Here is a 21,747-nt window from a genome sequence, read left to right as displayed (position 1 = left end):
GTACACAGATAGGAGATGATTTTGAGCAAAACCACAACTGCCACTGTGTAACGCAAGTTTAATCACCATTAGCTGTTCCGCAGATGCACCCCCTCGGCTCTCCCAAGAACTCCACCCTCCATCTTCCTCTTGCCCCTGGAAGCACCATGGTCCAACCGTGGGTCACCACATCGGGGACGGCAACATGCCATTGGATTATCTGGATGTCCTCGTTTGCAACAGGGGTAATGATGGAGTCAAGGTTTATCCAAGGATCCTGTCCTTGGAGTTTCAAAATAGGAACTGGAATTCCCTCCGGGTGTATAGTGCAATTGAATTTAGCTTGGCATTCAGGTGTGCTGGCCCTCCATGGTCACAGAATCGTAGAATGGTTTAGGTTGGAAGGGACCTTGAAGATCATTGAGTTCCAACCCCCAAGTTCTCTGGTTCCACTACAGAGGACACCATCCTCTGAGGAAGATGAGCTGCCGGAGAACTCTGGAGACAAAGATATGGGCTTGTTGGCAGGGTAGGGAACATGGGATCCGCAGGGCCAGTCAAAATCCCACAAATGTGCCATTCTTTATTGTTTGGCTGTTTGATTCTTGCCGATTGCCATGCACTTCTCCCTCACAGCTTGCCTCAAAACAACCCCCATTCTGTCACCTATGTGAAAGTGACGTTTTAATGATAAGCTCTGCCCAGAGTATGATCAGCACAAGCAGTGATCTAATGGTGCCCGTGTGGGCCCTGCAGAAGGCACTGACAGCAGTGGCTGAAGCAGACAGTGTGCTGCTGCTCTGCCTCTGGCACACAGCTGCTGAACAAAGCTGAAACACCTTTCTCCCCTCACCTCCTCAACAGCTTGGAAAGGCCAGGAATGGAAACCAGCCCTCCTGGTGGTGGCCCTGCACCCTGGAAGAGCCTTCCCGCCCTCCCAGCCCCTGAGGACATGGTTTGGGCAGGTGGTTCCCCCTCAGCCCACCTTGATCCTGTGAGGGGATCTGCTCCAAGTACAGCAACATGACAGAGCCCAAACCGTGACTGCTGAGGACACAGAGCAGGACTGCCGACTTCCAAGTACTGATTTCATCCCACCTGGCCACAAGGCCTGCCTAGCAGCATGCTGTGGAACCATCCCGCACCTCTGTGCCTCAGTGTCCAAAGCCCTGTCAGATACTACACCCTCTCTGCCCCAGACAGGCAGCCCTCTATCCAAATACAGATTTCTTCGAACTACAGACAGTAACTCTTATTTTTTAGAGGTATGGGGCACCAATAGATCCTGCTGATTTCAAATGGAGAAAAAACCCCAACATTATTTCCAAAGGTCATGCCCTAATTCTGCCAAATATTCAAGCACTCGTAAAGGTCTTCCAGATCAAGTACTGTTATGCCACTTCATCTGTGAGAAACGACAACCTCTCTGTTTTATAAAAGCCAAGAGAGACTACAGAAAAACAAGGAAGTTCACGCTCACCAGGACTGCTCATATTTCACTGAAAAGTCAGACCGTACGGAATCACTTCATAGATATACAGAACTGGGACATTTACTCCTAAGGGTAAGATTAACAATATCAAGCACCAGAAGTTGGAGCTCTGCAGTGTCCTCACCTAACCAGAGGATTTGGCAGCAAATTCTGCTGCAGAATCAAGGCTCGTGTGACCTTCCTGTAGCACTTGAAGTGCAAAGGGTATCTGTATGGTAGGTAGGCTTCATTTGCATTTGTATGTAGCCTGAAGAGAGGACCAGGCTTAGATGTCTTGCAACTCTTTCTCATCCGATCCTGATACAGGCTGAAGAAACAAAATCCTCATACCTGGGGTTCTTCAAATATAACATTTATTACCCATGTGTACCCACAGCTAACTAACATTTTCATGGTTTTCAGAATTTAAACCAAACAGTCTACCTTCTTCTTCTTCAGACAGTAAGAAGTAAAGGCAGGCACATAAAGACCACAAATACAGCCAGAGAACATCAGACCAGTCCAAATGTTAATGTTTTCCTTTCAGTCATATGAAGCTGGCAAAACCACCTCAGGATGCAATACAACCTTTGCAAACCACTCCAAGTAGGAAAACTGCCACGCTAGCACTTTCCCCTCTTCCACGTTAATTACCATTCTCACTGGAACAAACTCCTGGAGACAGGAGAGGCATGTCACATCCCACGTCCGTGACGCACCTTGACAAAATACGAATCCCCTCGCCCATCGTTATCCCCTGAGCCAGCACTTCCCGCCGAGGACTCTGCCAGGAGGACAGCAGAGTGCCTCCTGGTGCTTCAGACACCCCCTCAGCTCTGGGAACACGACGGAGAGGATGGGGTGGAAAAACTGTGCAAGTGGCTCAGCGACTGAGTCTCCCACAGCAGCTGGATGTTTAATCGGAAAAGCCCGAAGTGAAACAGTTACAAATCTGATGCCTAAGGTCAAATTTTTGGCATTCTGTGCCGTACTATGCACATAAATACTAACCTATATATGCATGCGTGCTAGGCCCAGTTGTACGTGCAAATAGATAGACATTCAAATAACCTTATGTACATACTGTTACTGCATTTTTATGCAGTTACAATGTGTGTATAACTAAGCATAGCAATGAAAAAATACAATAAATCACACCCTTTCAGCAGCACATCACAGGGCCCCTCTGAAAGGCTGCTGCACAGTTACATCTGAGGCTCAGAACTATAGCTTCCATTTTAGTGAAACGGGAACAGCTCAGAATATTCAAAGGTATTGCTTTATTTTGAATGTTTGCTTACCAAGAAAAATAACCTTTAAAGTATGATTGCATATTTCACAACCAGAGTACATAGAATTCTTTTTTATAACACCAAACTCCGCATCAACATAACTTTTTTAAAAAAAGTTAATATGTATTTAGATTTGTGTTTCAACCTAAGAGAAAAAATGTAAAAGGTCATTGCAAACCATCCTCTCGTTGGAACAGCCAACACAGAGTAGGTTCCTATATATACACACGGAACTTATAAAACATAGAAGGAAATACATATTAAAAAAAAAAAAAAAAGAAAATGATGTTTTGGAGGCCAAGAAGCAGAAGTATAAATCAAAGATTACCAAAAGTCAAGGTAATGTTGACCCTGGAAAGGCTATTAACAATATCAAAACGGAAATAAAAATTTGAGTTATAATGAAATGACACTGGGGTAGTGATGAAATATATTCTAGATATGAGTGAAGAAATAATCATTTCTCAACAAGCAGGATGATGCTGAAAAAGAAGAAAGGCAAATGGGAATTATCTATATAATATAGATATAGAATTAACAGCTGAGTGGAAAGAAAACTGCTGGAGCTTAGCACATTCAGTAGAAAACAGACAATTTCTATCAAATAAACATTATAAGAATCAGCATGTGAATTTAGGTCTGATAACTAGTATTTGTCATACATCTATGAAACTGAAGATGATGCAACATAACTGATAAGCAAATATAGCCCTCAAAAGGCAGAGGAAAAAAAAACCATGTAAACTGGTGAGTTGAGGCCTGTAATCGGATTCCAGTATCATGCAGGGGTTTAGAAGAAATTTTGAAGGGAAGAATAACTAAAGACTTGGAAAATGGGATAAAACGAAACGCAGATGTCATGCCAGACATACCTGACATCCTCCTTTGATTTTTTTAGAAATCTGAAATAAATTGGACCTCATCTATTTGGATCTCTGTAAAGCTTTTAACACTGCTAAATGGGAACTGATAATGAAGAAAACGAGGATGAACACAGAAGCTGTAAGACAAAAGGGGAAACAGTCAGCTGTTGAAAAGAAAACACTTCCTGGGTAAAGATTACTGACCCCACAAGGTGATATAGCCAGGACAATGGCAGATCCAATTGTAGAGCGCACCTGACAAAACCAGGGATACATTGACATTTCTGTACAAACCAGCAGCAAGCTTTAATCTGGCATACCATGTACAGTACAGGTCTCTCACGAACTTAAACTGCAAGAGATGGGCTGTATGCTGGTGAGGAGAATGAAGTGCTCATTGGAGACACCACTAGAAAAAATTAGCTTAATAAATCTAGCAAAAATGAAGGCTGACTGTTGTCTATGTGTGTAAGTGAATGGGGAGAAGGGAAAAGAGAGAACGGAAGAGGAAGAAAGAAGAACTTCTCAAACTGACAACACTGTCACAAGAACAAATATGCAGCCACAAAGACATTTTGGCTAGAAATTCTGAAGTTTATAACCACAAGTAATGTGAGATTCTGCAAAAGCCTGCAACTCAAAGAGGCAAGGTTAAAAAAAAAATAAATCTTTATTTTAAGGATTCAGACTAAAACATTTATGAAAAGGATACGAAGCCATGCCTGGGATGCACTCCATGACCTCTGAAGTCTCTTCAAGTCCAATGGGCATCCTGAGAAGCCCTGCCAACTCATCTTTTACGCTGACAGAACCAACAAGAGTTGGAATAATACATACTAACAATGTCCCTTGATGGTCCATATGCAACTAAGGATCTTTGTGGTCAATAAACCAAGAAAAAGTTGCTGGTTTTCAAATACAGAATTTATAATTTAAGGTCTTGTCATCTCTATCTTCTGGTGAGCACCTGCTCCTCTCCCTAAGACTCCAAGCAGCCACCTGAGCACGTGCACAACACAAGGGGTCTTCCAGGATAACTCAGAAGCAGACAGCTCAGGCAGAACAGGCATTTCTAAAACTCACATATATTTAACTCTATGTCCTGTTCCAACTCTAAATCAGTCCTGGCCAAAAACTGGAGAGAGAACAGAAAGGTTTATTATCTGAAGCTGGATCTGAATGAGAATTCTTTATTAACAAGCTGAAACAGAAACCTCTTTCCACAATCTTACTTTCCCAATCTTAAGATCAAGAACCTCAATTTTCAGTCCAACATAAAAGACTTCCTTGGTTTCTTTTTTGCTTCAGGAAAAGAAAGGAAAATACAACTCCACTAATGTTCCTGACGTACATAAAGGAATTAATTGCTTTGTTTCCTAACCAGATAAGCGAAAGACACACCCTTTACAATAAGCACTATTTAGTCTAGGAATCAAAAACGAAATTCCAGGCCTCACCAGAAATTTTTTCGTATTGACACTTCAGTGCAGTCAAAGTCGCACCAAAAGGAGTACATATTTTGAGATAAGTACACAGTAAATGCTAAATAATAGTTTAAAGAAGTTAACAAGCATTTAGATTACAAAAATGATTTTTCAAATGGTGAAATGAATAGGGACTAGACCTAGAAAAATGATGAAATGGTACTGAGGTTTTTTAACTCATAGTATCCACAATACTTCTGGAATGCTATCCATAAGCTTCTGGAATGGAATATAAAATCCAGATGCAGTCATTCTTATGCTGCTGTCCCAGTAAAGTGTGAATGATAGAGAAAAGTAAAAATCAAAGCTATTTTAAGTTTTGCAAAATCCTAACTTTAAAAAATGGTCAAATCTTTGTTTCTTTTCTTTCCTTTCTAGCAACACATTTCCCTGTCAGGAGGCTTGAAATAACTATTTATTATTTGCAACAATGTAGAATAAGCATTAAACAACCGAAAAATGATTTCTGCCATGAGGCACATTAAGAACACAAAGGTACTATAGAAGAAGAAATATATCACCTTGATGAAAAGTGAATAGAAACTGGATAGATGCCATTAGATTAGATAAAGGAAGATAAATGGGAGACAAGCAGAGCAGTTGAGAAACAAAAGGCTTAGAGAGAATTGATGATGACAGCAGAAAAATTGTACATGAAAGTTTGTTTTTTAATTAGGGAAAGCATTTTTATTAATAAAGTTTATTGTTTATAAGCTTTCTGGAAGAGATGAATCACAGAAATTGATTGCAGAAGCCCAGGAGAAAATACTAATTATTGGGACAACATCCCCTGTCAATAGCAACGAAAGTGATGAATTGGAAAATGTATTGGATGGACTTTCAGAAGAAGTTTGATAACCAGAAATCAAGCCAGTGTCCTGCCAAAAAAACCAGTAAAGAAGATGAAGGGGACAGAGTCTTATATCAAATTAGTTATCAAAATGCCAGCATGATAAACTACCAAACATTGAAATGATAAGATATTTTGACTGAACTATGAGCTCTCACATGGTAAAAAAATTACAATTTTATAATGGAAAACTAACTAATTTAACAAAAGTAATGGACTAAGATATTTCAAGGAAATATTTCAGAAAATCAGCTGTATTAACATTTAATACATCATTTTCGTTTAGACTGGAAAAACATCCAGTTTCTTCCCCATTTTTTTACTGAGACTATTACAAGAAATTGGTTCTCAGCAATGACTGAGGAACATGAGTGAAACCATTCAAAGCCTCTTAAATTATGTCAGCTTCCTCTTACCAGTGAACAGATTCTTCTCTTTTTATTCTGTTCGGTATTAAGTTTTTCTTTAGATTTTCTTTTCTGCTAGAATTACCTTATCTCATCTTTTGTACTGACAAAACACGTATACGTGCACTGAGGACCGAATGATTAACAAAACCACATTTACAGCCAATACATATTTTGGAATTCAGGTCTATTGACAAATTACCAAATAAGTAAGATTTTTGAAAGGAGTCTGCCTCTCACTACGCTTGCTGCCCTTACTGAAACAACGCTGGCTTGCTGGGATTTTTTGCTCATTCATATTCTTGTCCTATTGCAGTAAACAATCATTGCTAATAGTTGGTGCACTTCAGGAGAACTCTTCAGTTACACCACATTCGCTTGGAAGAGCATAGCTGAGAACTGAGAAGGAAACCTACACCACTGACAGTGTCACTCAACAGGGAAAAGACTATCTATCAAGGTTTGGTTAAACTCACATACTAATAAAATCAGTGCTAAGCTAAACAAATCTTTCCCCTAATTGTGCCAAATTGTCTGGGTGGACAATCTTCATGCCAGAATTTCCCTTCTTATTGTAGATTAGAAAAGTTGTTTTTTCAGCTGCAACAGAGCCCAGGAAAAAGCCAGTAAGGAAAACAACAAAGTTGATTTTGCATCAGATATCCCAGCAGACCTCATAACTGTTTTTTCTGCCCTCCCTTCTTGTTCTTCTTGGGCCCTATGTGCAGGAATTTGATATATTCTAGAAACGAAAGCAGCAGTCCTTATGCTGCAGATCATTTACTTTTGAGCAAGAGCTGCGACCCAGTTCCCAGGGCCAGCTCTCATTCCCAGTCCCACAGGTCACGCTGCCTCCAACCCACCAGAAAGCTGCCCAAGGAGAGAACCAAGAGTTCCCTAACAGGCCCTAACGCCACAGTAGCATCAAGGCTTCACACTTGTTCCCTGTTCCCTCTTCATGTAGAGTATCCTTCAGTGCAACGAGATAGCTCTTTACAAGGTAGGAGAAAATATGGTTGTGTTTTCTGCCAAGCCTCACCAAACAGTAGTGCTCGTTAGACCTTGGAGCTGTCTAAGGCTTCAGTCTTGCAACAGGTTTCTCCCATTTACCTTGGGAGAAAATTGCTCCTTGTTGCAGAACCAAAAAGTGACACATTTCCAGTGTTATGGTGAAAAAAATGTAGTTTAGGTACACTGTAATCATTTACTTAGCTTGCAGGATATATCCACAAACAATTTACTGACCTCCCACCGCAAATGATTCTCGGGATAAGAGTATTTTGCTTGTATATGGTACTTAATCTGTAGATTTTAAAAAAGAAAGTGGGGAAAAAATATCCCCATTATGCATTTGGGTAAACTGAAGTACAGAAATTAAATACATTCCTAAGGACTGTATAGCTGATATCAGTACCAAAATCCAACTAAGACAGTATCAGTTCACATTACCTTCACAAACAAATCACTGTAGAGTTTGTTTGACTTTATCAGGGACTTGTGTTTTCTTATGTAAATTATTATCCCCTGCTTTGTATCTTCCTCCAAACTCCATTGCAAGGAAAAGATCTCTATGCACAGACTCTCCCGTTTCAAGTGGAAAAAAGCTCAGCAGTACTGTCTGCATCAGGATACTTGTCAGTAGAAAAGGCTGCAGGCTGTGAAGGCTGAGCAATGATTGGGAATAAAGAAGAAAAAGGAACAGTTTGAGGGGAAAGAGATATACGCAGTCACCCATCAGCCTTCCTAATCATCTAGACCCCACACATATATTCTCCCTGGTAAAGACAAACTTGGTGGATTGACACAGGGAAAGCTTAAGATGTCTTGAGCACTACAGAGCACACAATGAGAGATGGGGCTACAAACATGCCCCAGTACTGGGGGCAGATACGGAGTCCCTACCACGTTTGTACACTTAAAAAAAAAAAAAATAAAAATCACAATTTGAATTAAAATGATTCCTTAGGAAACTTATCTTTTCATTTGTGCCACGCACAGCACCTGAGAGATGTGGTTCTCTGAAGTCCAGTTGTTTGAAAAGGTTTTCATCAAGGCCAGGTTAATGGGCCACAACTCAATAAAACTCTTTATAGAGCAATTTAAATGGATTGTATCTCTGCTTCCCCCACAAGAAAATCCTGTCCAGAGGAAACTGTTTAGGAACGAGTTTCCTTTCTACTGCTTTATAGAAAAGCAACAATGGCAGCTAGAGACGCTTTATGAGAGGCATTCCATAAATCCAAACCAATTAGTACAGAAAAGTAGGCAAGCAGAGTTTGTGTGTACATCCTAAAAATATCCATTAGCAAACATCTGGCAACAACAGCAAAAGGAACAGACTCAAAAGGCAACTGACCATCCTGCTGTTGTCTCACCCCCCAAAATGTAGCAGCACATCCGCCTGTTTTCTTTTAGTGCGATACATACAAATTCCATATATTAAAAAACATCGCTAAGACTGCAAAGTCAAGAAGTCCCTGTCTCTCATCTTAAGAAAAAGTGAGGGAATGAGAAATGCAGATACATTTAAGATGGTTTTGCAAGGGAAACAGTAACAGCGGACACTGATTTGAGTAAGAAAATTAATGAAGGGAAAGCCTTTAAAAGCCTAAGGGAAAACATCAGATGGATTCAGCAGGGGATAAAGAATTCAAAGAAATCTCAATCCTGAAATGTCAGCATGACACTTATATTAAAAAATGTAAACTAAGATCTAAAAGATCAAACCTTCTCAGCCAAATTCCGACAGATTACATTTGATTTTAAGAGTCACTGCTAGCGTGAAGCACAGATTCTGAAATATTTAAAACAAATCTCTAGGAATCACGAACCTATGATATATTAGCCAAATTTCAGATAAATTACTTCTTGCCTGTTTGTTTTAGCCTAGCATTAACTTTTAGAGTAAGGTCCTATGTTCTTTTGGGTAAGCCTAGGCAGATCACTTATCTTTTTTCCTCACTCTGTTCCACTCTGACCTCAGATGTGGTTAATTAATATTCACTGGGTTTCTTATCAGGGGGGTTGGAACTCGATGATCTTCAAGGTCGTTTCCAACCTAAACCATTCTATGATTTATTCACTGATTGTATTTCTTATGTGAAGTTATTTAGGCTGCTTCAATCTTTAAGCTCTGACTTGCATTTATGCTAAGCACATGCCCCTAATTTAAGTACCAATAATTTTATTATTTATACTACAGATTCAGCTTAAAGAAGTACCAGGAATTCCTTACATGACCTTAAAGATGGGAGACAGTGGTCTTGTCCCCCGTGACACAGAAATGTGTGATAACTTGAGAATAAAAGTAAGGAAATAGGGCTGCTGATTACTTATCCAGTGTCAAGACAAGAAGTGCACATGAGATCAAAGCATTTTATACTACTTTTCAGTTGCCTTTTCTGAATCAGCCATTCCATTCCAGGCAGGCCTAGTGTTCTGGCTGTACCCCTTATTACCATAAGAGGCCATAACAGTAGTCAGCAACTGCACTAGCTTTGTGCAACCAGAAATTCTTCCCCAAGCAGGGAACAGCCGAGTTGCTTAGGTAGCAGAGAGATGGACAGATGGGTGAAAAGCCGACGTAAAGCGACAACGTGCAAGGAAGCTGAGATTCTGCTTTGCAACACCAGACATAACAGGATATTCAAGAGGCAGTATGAGTGTCCGAGCTCCAAACTCTCAATGTCTTAATGATGGCAGTACTCTCAATGGCTATGGGCAAAACAAGACCTTTTGCAACAGGGGGGGAAAAAAAAAGCTCTCAGAGCAGTTTGTTAGTGCAGCTCTTCCTATAGTAATGAATAACAGTCACAGGCAATGACTCCAATAAAAATAAACCATCATTGCACGCACATGTGGCTAGGCTTACTCCCAGAGGAGACATTCAATACTTGCAAAGGAAAGAAATGGAAGGAAAACAAACAAAAGGAGAAGACAGAAATGAAAACCAAGAATGTTTTAAGAATAGAGGAGAAACAGGGGAATGGACAAACCCAGGAAAGAGGGCACTCTCCAAATCTCAAGCCCTGCTATACCTGACTGGCTTCACAGCTTGCTTCTAAAGAGCAATACACATACAAAGGACTTTTTCATACTGCATAATGCCAGGACCTGTGAATCAGGATTCATGAGTTTTCTTCCTAACTTTGCCACTGTTTTATTGAGCAATTATATTAAAATCATATAGCATTCCTTTACTTCAGTCCAAAATCAGGCATGGAGATAGACATCTGTAGCAACTTCATTGTATAAATTTTCTGCCAGGTAGGCACAGCTCCAGAGATACCCTACTTTCCCTTACCCAAAGGGTACGGCAGAAGGATCAGTAAGCAACAGCTCTGCTATCTGTTTTCTCAAATATTCAGTGGGGTCAATTCCTTTCCCTCTCATAAAACCAAAGCCAGGCATGTGTTTTGGCTGTGGCTATCCAGGCAGTTGCTAGCAACAGATGACGGGTCTGCAAATTGTTCCAGTCCTTGCGGTGTGAAATCCAAACACTGGATTTCGAGTGAGAGAGCTCAGCATGTAACATGCACTGCCATTCGGACATGGTTTTAGCTTCAGGCACTATAATGAGGAGCTCTGAATATCCTTGGACCGAGTAAACTTCAGTGGAAGGAAACCATCAAAACCTCAAATGAATATCAAAGACAATCACAGACAACAAAAGCAAAATTTTCCAAGGTGAACTGCCCTGATGTGCTCCAGAGCAACAACTGTCCTGAATGTACAGGCCAAATCTAACAAAATGCTGCTTTCTCCTAGCTGTCCTCTCCCAGACTGCTAGCAGACCCCTGAGCCTTCTAACCCAGAGTGCCTTTTCCTGCCTGATGTACGTAACTTAACAATAACTTCAGTGGCAGGGAACTGCACTGCCCAGGCAAACACTGGGCGACTTCAAGTTTTAATTGGAAAAGAAAATGCAATCCCAGATGTTTATCCAAACTGTGTCTGAACTGCAGCAACCTGGCCAGGGAACTGCACAAAAACAGGCTGCCTCCAGTATACTTCCACTTAAGCCAGATTTCTGGGGCAAGTTCCCCAGTGTGAAATATGGGGTATGCAGGGCCAGTCGGCTTCCTTCTGCTCATGTAACACCAGGCCCTGTGAAATTCCTCTTCCCAGAAGCGCTTTCTGTCTCCTTGCCACGTGCCTTATTCCCTACTTTGTAAAATGAATTTTGTCGTCTTTTCTGTTTCCGAGTCTCTCCTAATTTTCCCAGTGGAGAGTCCTCTCGAGGCCAGGAAACTTCACAAGAGCTTGGCCATGATGATTTCCTATGCTATAATACTTTTGAGGCCCAAAGCCCTGGTAATTGTCCAAAGTGAGGGGTAATTCAGGAGAAAATGCTCGTAGCTTTTAGTAAGCAGGAAAGCGGCCAGCCAGCCAGCTTGTCCCGGTTACCACAATGAACCAGTACTGAGAAAAGGGATCTGAGGATGGTGCTGTGGCTGGATGAAGTAGTTGGGTAGCACAAACACAGCCTCCTAGGGGAATTCTCCTGTGTGGCAGCTTGTGGTCACTCATCAGAGTTATGGCACACTGGTACTGAGAAGAACAGAAAATAAAGTTTATGTAGCTTTTCAGAGCCTTCCATACTGCTCTGTTTGATTTTGGTTCTGGAAATAGGAAAAGGGCTAAGGGATACAATTCTTATTTATGACACACGCTGGAACACTGCCTTATCCTCAGGATCATGCATCCCGAATCGGGAAGGACTCCTAAGGGAATACCAGTACAATAGCACCAGAGCAGTTCTCAGAATACACAACTGCTTCCACCCAGCCTGCCAGACTTGCCTGGAAGACACAGGACCAGTGGGCAGGACAGCACGGAAGCGCAAAAGCTGTGCTTCTATAACTTTCTCCTCCACAAAACCACATGCTCAAACAGAGATGCTGCTGGCTCCTCTGCCCACATGGCTGCACATGGATCTTAACAGCATCCAGCCCTCATCACTGCATGGAGTACCTCAGTTCGGTGTAATTCACCAGCATAACATAAGGAATATACATTCTTAAGAATGCAATTAGCATATGCATTGCTTTCATGATTTATTACTTTTATTATTCTTCAGATCTCTTTGAGATTTAGCAACATATTTATCTTCTACAGATAAAAAAGTATCCACTGCAAATTCAATCCTGATGCCTGGTTGTCGTGTGTCTCAAATCTTTATTTAGCCAATCTTCATTCCTTCTTTCACTTTCTTTTGGTTTTCTAAATGATAAAAAAGCTCAACATTATTGTTTATAAATTCAAAGAAAATTAATCCATTGTAAAAAAGCATCACAAGTGTGATCTCCCTATCCTGCATTCATTGCTTTTGGACATCAGTAAAAACAACAGTGTTCTTCCTTGATGTAAACGCATAATCCTAAATTCCCAGACTTGGGCCAAAAACATGGGATTCAACCAAGTCCTAGACCACAGCATAGATGTTTTTCACCCACACTAGTGGCTGCAAAACGCTTTTGACATGAAACAAACAAAAACCCTTTCCAACTTTTTTTGTGCGTTCATTTGTTCTGTTCCTAAAAGTCAAGTCCCCGGAGACAAGCTAACACAACACTGCTAAATTCACATGCGAGAGACAGCAATATTATCTTATGTAAAGCTTCAGTAGAGTATATTTTAGAGTCCACTGGGCATCACATAACAAGGACAAGGAAAAAAAACGGTAACAGATCTGTGACCTAATACATACAGATGCAATGCGTGTGCTTTTGCAGTACTGTCATGCTTTACGGGTGTTGAGAAAAGATTTAATTTAAAATTTAATTTCAATCTTTCTACAAGACTCAGATTTTCTCTAGCAAGAACATTATTGGGAGAGATTTTACCAAGGAAGTAGAAAACAATGCATTCAAAGAAAGCTTAATGGCCTTATAAACATCATCTGTATTGCTTAATGTACAATCGTTGAATAACAGTCCTGGAAAAACTTTCCCCTAACAAACATGAAATGTGTCAAGAGGCTTCATTTACATTTCTAGAGGGTAGTGGATCCCTACCAATCCCCACCAGGTAAAGGCAAACATGCTTATTCCACTGAATGGCATAGATGCACTAAAGGCTGGCCAGCCCTTTAGGACCTGAAACATTGCTTTATAACCCATCCCATCTCGTATTTTTGATGACAACATGCCCCAAATAACCATCAGCAGGTTAATAAGACTTTTTATGTTGGAGAAGAAACAGAAGCAAAGATCAGACATAATGGTCATTCTTTTCACAAAATTACTGGGAGTACCATTTACGTCTTAGATATTCTCTTGCACGGGGTTATGCTTAAGAAATTCAGCTTGGACTATGTGCATTAGGGATCTTACCTACATGTGAACTTTTGAAAACTTATTTTGTTATGTGTAAAGGACAAAAACATATCCATAGCAAAGAAAATGCACAACTGTAGGAAAAAAATTGATGAAAAAAATCTCTCAACCTCTTCTTTCCTGCAATGGCACACAAATGGCAACCTTTATTACATTTCTTACAGGAAGTTGTTGGCATTTTTTCCCCCTATATTTAATACCAGTTAATTTAAATGAGTAAGAAACTCCTTGGGTTTTTTTCATGCTAATTTACACTTCTATTTTCTCTTTTCAGCCTGTTCTTTTATTTCAAATGAAGACTGAGATGGCCATTATAAGATCACAAGTGAGAAGTAAGACAGAACATTTGAAAAAAGGAGAAAAAAGTAGCTTCCTCATGTTTTTGATATAGTAGCTTCCTCATGTTTTGGATGTACCACATCCAGCTGGAAACATCAACACAAATTAAAAGGGAATTAGGTGACTTTCTATCTGTAACTTGAGATGAATACGGGTACAGAGTTTTATATTATTATTAGATAGATAAATAAATAGTGACAATAAGAGAAAGAACTTCACTGACATACAGTAAAGAACAAACACACAATTTGGACCAGAAACATCAATTTGCTGAGTAAAATGGCAGTGCTGGCTCAGGCCTGATAGGGCTTTGTTGGCTCAGACTCCAAGCCAAACCTCCTGGACCACCATCAGCTCTGTACAAGGCCAACTCAGTGTCTTTGCAACCTAAATTCCATAGCTTCCAGTTCAGTGTTGTGAAGCATGTAAACACCCTGAACTGCAGAGACATATCTGCACAGCCAAATTAAGTCAAATGGCAGAAAAAGCCAAGGTTGGTCGTTCACTCAGGACTAGTGCAAGAACTTCTGCCAGAGACTCAGCACTCAGTTGTAGGAAGTGACTGATAAGGGAGAGACCATGAACCATCACTGTGACGCAAACGTGAAAGGACCTTACAAACCCAAGATAAATCAAATGAGTTCTTTCCAGTGGAGAACAACCTCAGTAGTGCCTCACACGCTACGTTGCAACCTAAGTCTGTCACTTTTTTTTTATGAAACAGGGGCATTTATTGGCAAGTGACCTGGTTAGTTATTTCCAATTTAGCATTGCTCCAATATGAAAATTCAAGGAAGAAGCCATTCATTAACTGAGCTGCACTTCACACTACTTCCTATCAGTATCTGAAAAGTTAAAGTTATCCATCAATCACAAGCATGTCAGAAATACTGAACTTCAACATCAATTGAGGAATTTACTCTTTTCTGTTAATATGTATCCAGAGGACATACCTCTCCCTAATCAAAGTACAGCATAAGTACTACATATGTGAGCTGGAAGTAGAGTGGCTCACGTAGATACTTATATTGTCTTTTAACTTTAGTCACAAGTGTCTTCCAATGTTTCCACAATGTGGGTATAATACACTACCATCTCCTGGACACATCTTTTCCATTCCTGATTGAGCAGATGTCCTAAAATCCCATTATATTTTTCCAACAGTTACAACAAGCAGTCCAGGGGAAGCTAATATTGTGAAAATTACACATTTTGTTATCTTCTTGATGCAGTATGATGGGTACACGTGATAGAAGTTGGCCAGGCAGCTCCTAACAGGTCACTAACATTGGAGGCTATCAAAACCCCCTCCGTTTTAAGGTGCAGTCCACCTCAGGCAGTAGTATGTCAAAATTGTTTTTCTTCCTTAAAGTGAGTCAGTAGTCTGTATTCAGCTTCTAAGCAGTTAAGAGGGTTTCTTCCTTTTCAGCATGTTTTTAGATCACAGCTAAGGGCGTTGATACCATAGACAGGAATTACAGAGATCAAAGAACAAAAAGTCTATGTAGAGCAAACCCCTCTAGATTAATTGTTCCTACCCAGGGTAGCTATACTGATAATGCTGAACTGAAGAAAAGGACACTGCTTTCTGTACAGCAGATTTGGAATACCACTCACTGGCTGTCATTCTCCCATGTTGTCAATCTAGAACAGTTCAATGACATTAGATTCATAAAACAAGCAAAAATTCAAGCTCAAAGCATTATACCCTAGATATACAAACTCCTGAGATGATTTTCCCTTAATATGTTTAGAGCATCATAAAAGTTGTAATGCCTGACCATGGGGATCATGTCTGATCCCTACCTTTTCATAGAAGGTGTGACGCATTTTGCCCACTGAAGTCAGTATGTCAAAGTTTGTCTGGTTTTAAAAAATTATCTGAGGTTCATTTTTTTACCAGTGACAGCTCAAACTTGTTGCTATGTCAATAAATATATTCTATCTAGCACAGACCTTACCTGGGAAGAAAGTAAGTAGAAAGAGAACAAAGAAAAAGAAGAAAGTAGCTTGAACATAAATGCCCAGTCCATATACAGTATTCCAGAGATGTCCTCAGTGTCTTTCCACAATGGCACAAACACTTTCCTCCTTCCTATGAAATACCTTGCCTGATCTATTCTAACGATAGCACAGACCCTTTTCATGATTGCATTACACTGCTGAATTAGTTTTTCTGTGATAAACTAAACCACTTCAGTATTAGCTTCACTCTGAGCTTGTATGCTCCTGACATAAAGCAGAAACTCACTTGTAATGCCCAATATTATTTTACAGATTATTTCTATTATCAATCTTACATTCCACTGTATTTTCACTACTTAAGGTTGTCCAGTTCCTGCATTATGATATTCTGTTCTTTTTCACTATTTCACTATTAAGAATGCCTTCAAGCTTTAAGTACACTATTCCAAGACAGAACACTATTCAAAGCAGAACTTTTCTGAATAATAGCCACATAAATTTTAGTTATTTTAGTTTACTTGTTTTCAATTAAAAAAAAAAAAGAAAGAAAAAAAGAGGAAAAAAAAAAGAAAAAAGAGGATCTGGTAGAAGACAGGAGGTGGGGGATTTGCCAAGACGTTCCAAGGATAAACAACTTTGGTCATTGCCATGCTGATGTTAGGAGCAATGACACTTCAGATATTGATGACAGAATCTGCCCTAGGTCAATTCCATTCTGTTTTGAGGGGAAAAGTCACACTGAAGTCCACTCAAAATCAGAAAAGTGATTCTGTATAAACAGGATGGGAATTTGTGTTCATTCCCTCTCTGCAAAGGGGCTTAAGCTTACAAACAGAGCGTTCTTCAGACAATTCAGACCAGAGCCTGGAAGTCATATCTGGTTCTTTCTCTATCCCATTTTTATGCTGTTTTAGTGAACTGTAAATACAGTGTTTGTAAAGGGCATTGGATTAACAGCGTCACAGACTGAAATTCTCTGTTTATATTCAGAACAGATTTTGTTATAGTAATCTTACCCCTCCTATCCTGACCTTTAAGTGGTTCCCAATAAAGAACAGGAGATACAGCCCTGATTTCTGAGAATTTGCTATCTGATTAACATGAAGGTGCGCAATTATCAACTAGAAGAAGGCAAAATGCCATTTTCCCAGTTATGGAACTGAGAAAATACATGAAAATTAAGACAATAACGTCACTGTGACTAAGCAGGTCTCACCAAGGTAACAATTCTTTTTTCTGTGGTATGTCTGGAAGAGGAAAAAAATATGAGATTGATAATACTAGAAATGAAGATGTTGCATTAACCAATATGGAAGATAAGAGTCTAGACAAGCATTCTAATCGTCTAAACATTTAAGTGCTAGCTACTTGCTTTATTGGAAACTTGCAACTTGGAACAGTTTTGATGTCTGCAAAGAGGAGAGACATAGGAATGCAAGGTGACTTGTAGAGCTGAGGCTTACAAAAATCAGCTATGGTATCAACAGAAACTGGAAACAAGGAAGCAGAGAGAGAGTTTTGCCATAAAGCTCAAGCCACAGTCTCAGTTTCATTAACCTTTTATTAATGGTGATCACTGATGAAGAAAAGTTTATGGCATGCTAAGGAGCGAGATTCAGGAGAGAAGTCAGTGACCACAGTTCAAACCAGTTCAGTGGGTGAGTTAATCTACAGAGAAAATTGGAGAGGGAAGCAGAAGGGGTACCTTCACAGCTAAGCAACTACACACTACAAGAAGGCAGAAAGACTTCTTAAGTGCCTGGAAAAAAAGGCAGTGACGGTTGAGCAAGATCAAGCATAGTGGCACATAAGTGGCAGTGAAGAGATTGCAGCTCTGCTCCCAGCTACAAAGCATTTACTCTGGCCAGTTACTTATTTATGACTCAGTTTCCTCGGTTATGAGCACCCGGCATGGGCATTGCAGAGATCAGTCAGTAAATGCTTGCGTAGCTAATTTGAAAATATAACATACTATGAGATGGTTAACTCCTAACTGGTGTAGCTTAGGAGCAACGCAAGAGGAGTCTCCTCTGAGAGCTGACTGGCCTATCAATCAAACGCATCTAACAGAAAGTACCCACCTCTGGTACCAGCCTGGGTAGGAAGGCTCAGTATAACGCAATGATTGAGTTTGCCTCTCTGCCTCAGAGACGTTCCCGCTTCTGTGTTTAGGATGCTCTGAACCGCAGATCTATGAGTTTGAAGTTTGCACAGCTGCTGCTAGATTTTGTCAATCTGACATTAGAATAATCTTCATTAAGAAAACCTGCAATGCTTATTAAAAAAAGGACAGAGAAAAAGACAAACTATTTAAAGGCTTTCTTCTGTTCTTTTCAATTTTCTCCAGGGTCCTTTCATTTCTATTTAGATTCTTAGATAACAAATTGATGAGTGTTATATAAGCACCTGAGTAAATGAATTTTTGTTCAAGAATGATGGAAACATTTTTCTTTATATAAAAGTGTCCTGTTAAGAGGAGAGGGCCATAAATCCAATCCCATTTAATGTACAGGGCTACGGTGATGTTTATATTGTATGACCATCCCCCACAAGTCCATTAAGAAGGAAGCTTGCTGCAGAGACATGAACAAACACACAAGTCAGGAAAGTAAGTGACCTAGTCATGTTTGAGCTCCAAATACTTGTTAATGAACCTACTCTATTTTTATGGCATCCTTTCATTTGGCACTTTTGCTGGATTAAGTCAGTATCATACTGTATGGATAAACATCTGTTTATGCTACAGTTGTGCCTTGTGTCCGGTTTCATCCTGTTCACATGCAACTCAAGTTCATATTGCTGCTTATGCTTGTGTATGATCTATGGATAAGCAAAAGATTTCTGTCATAAGGGTTATCAGTCTAGAGCCTTTTTAATCAGAAAAAAACCATAAACTTCTTATTTATGTATTTTAAAGGATGTGGTTTGTACACATGCATGGAAATTTGAGGCTGTAACAACCTTTTATTGTGTCTTGATTCAAAATATTCAGATAGCAGAGGTGAGGCAGAAGTCTCTGAAGTGAACTGTGTATCCTAGAAAAATCAGCATTTCTTTAAATGGAAGGGTTTGCAGAATTCAAATACGTGCTCCTGCAGTCTTTCCACAGCTACTTCTTCAAAAGCAGCATGGAGAACCATAAAAAATTAATCTCACCTGAAAAAAATCTACTTTCCCGGAAAATTTCCTATCCTTTGCATGACTCCATACCATCATTTTTATCTCAAAAAACCCCCCAAAACTAACAAACTCTCTTTGTGTTTTCACAGAGCTGATTTTCCATATGATAAACACATTATATAATAAGATGGCTTAGAACAGATACATCCATTTTAAAACAACCCAACAGCCACATCCCTTTTCTATCACTGCTTAGTGGGTCTCATTATCCACTGCCATCTGCAGATTTTCTCACGTCTAAACACTTGAAAAAAAAGTATTGTACTATGTATATAATCTTCATTACGTACTATGCACACGATTCATGTAGCATATAGAGACAGGTTTTCCCGACACAGATCGCAGCTGCTGAATGACACTTCATTTGTCTTAATACTTCTGCTAAAAACCCAGACGCAGAGCTTTCTTCTGTTCTTGTTTAGGGTACTGGGACTTCTTTTTTGAGTGTCCCCAAATCCTAGCTCAGCAGAAGACAACATAAAGAGCAACACTTCTTGCTTCACACATAACAATGAGCAAGCTTCACACATCCTCAGTCACATGCTTTGGCCAAACACTGATTTCACTGCCCAGTTCTCTATGGGCTCTTTCCTGCCCTATGGTGTCAAAGACTGAACTAGTTTCTCCGCTGCTCCCACCGAAGCAGGTGAAAAGCTTGCCACTTGCATTTCTCAACACTAGTGGCCACCTCCATCTTCCTCATCAGACTCCAAAACTACATTTAAGACTATTAAAAATATCTTTTTTCATTGCGTTTTCTTCTCCATTAGCTTTAGTAGGTAGCTATAAATGCTAGTAAGTTAAAAGAAGAAAACACACCAATGCTGGTTGTATTTTATTTGTATTATTCCCCTTATTCCCTCCATCTCAGAGTGATTTCAGTACATGTTCTGTCTGATTACGTTTCTTTCTCCCCAGCAAATACTACCATCTCACCAAAGTAATGAGAACCCTTTCTAGTATGAGGCTCCAATCTTCCATTATGTTTCAACACATAAAAGTTGGATGCCATTTCCAAACTTCATTACTGTATTTGCTATCCTCCAGACCATTAGCAAAATTTAGAAAGTGTTAACCTCAGATTTTAGTACTTCGTGTATGTTTCTTCCACAGCCATCTTGCTTTGTTTGTAATTGTTTTATTTTCTGTGTTTATTTTCTTCCCTTTTTAATAGATGAAAACCTCACCTGGTGTTATCTTTAAAACGGGACAGCTATCCAACAGCTACAGAGTCCACATAACAACTACCTTCAATGTTTTACAGGGAGAGATAAATCTGGTCTCACTTACACTCTGAAACCGTCATGACTGCAACAAGTTACATTATTTCTATATTTAATATATTTTCTCAATGACTGGTAGAGTTACAGCCAAACATCTGTACAATTTGAAAGGACTGCTTCACTAAAATTATAACAAATTTAAGGTAAAGCATCATAGCAGTTGGGCTTAGCAAGTCACATCAATGTAAAACTTCACCCCCACTCCCCTTGGCTCTCTCCCAGCTCTTGCCCACGCCAGCGAGTACCATGGTTACTTCACCATTGCAATTTTGGAATGCTTATTCAGGGCTTATTCATATGATACTAAGCAGAGCAAGACAAAACAGCTGGTCTGTAACCAAGGACACAACAAAAGTTATGTCTGGCATTAGTCTGAATGAGAGAAGGGGTTTTTGTTTTGTTTTGTTTTTTAAGAATGAGTCACCCTACACTTATGCATTTGGAATGCTTTACCTGAAGCAGGAGAATTGCTGCACAACAGCTCACCTGGCAGGGCTTGAAAGCTCCAGCCCTTATCTGAATCCTAAGCGCTCTTTCTTGAAAATACCACAGGAAAACACTGATTTGTTATAAAATAACACTTCTACGTGCACTTTCCATCTGAGAATTTCAAAACACATTACAGACATTAACACAGTACTGAGTCTCACAAATCCCTTGAAAACTATAAAATAAACCAGGCCCATAGAAGTTGCCATACCAGATCTGGCCAGTGTTTCACTTAATCCAGCACCCTGTCTCCAACAGACAAGAATAAAATGTTAAATATAGCATGTCAACATATTAAACGCTACCCTGCTGTCCCCTAAAGACAGCTGAGCACACATGAAAACAGTAACCTTGGAGCCTGCAGACTCCAGTTCAGGAAAGAAGGATAATTATACGCATAGGGGTAACTGAGGAGTCTGACAGTTTCTAGTGCAGCCCGGTTGGTTTTGGCCCAAACTCAAAGGGTCTGCGTGTTTATGTATGGATTTCAGGAAAACAAATGTCACGGTTAACGACTTACAAGAGCGCTTAGGGAGAACCAAGTACCAGTATCCATAAAGATAATAGCAAATTCCCTTCATGAAGCCATTTGAGAGAAACAATTAACTTCTCCTGCGTTCTCCCAAGCTCTTACGCCACCGTGCCGCTGTGGAAGTTGTGCAGCTCAGTCCCACCTCAGCAGTTAAAAGACTCCTACACTGTAGTCCATGCTTCTGGGTTTTGGTGGCATAATGAATTTAAATGCAGCCTGGAAACCTCCTTCTGCCCTCCCTCAGTGGCATTGCTTCTGTCCTGGAGGAAACCAAAA

The 21,747-nt window shown here is 39.9% G+C and overlaps 1 protein-coding gene across 1 annotated transcript in view; it reads right to left on the bottom strand.

Annotated features, from left to right (window-relative positions):
• RAD51B (RAD51 paralog B) overlaps positions 1-21,747 on the bottom strand; it is a 418,545-nt gene that overhangs the window by 130,649 nt on the left and 266,149 nt on the right. The window lies entirely within an intron of this gene.

Source organism: Charadrius vociferus, unplaced genomic scaffold, assembly GCF_000708025.1.
Source record: "Charadrius vociferus isolate BGI_N301 unplaced genomic scaffold, ASM70802v2 scaffold34, whole genome shotgun sequence".
Taxonomy (NCBI): domain Eukaryota; kingdom Metazoa; phylum Chordata; class Aves; order Charadriiformes; family Charadriidae; genus Charadrius; species Charadrius vociferus.
Note: the sequence above shows the minus strand (reverse complement) of the source record. Positions and strands in the feature narration are given on the sequence as shown.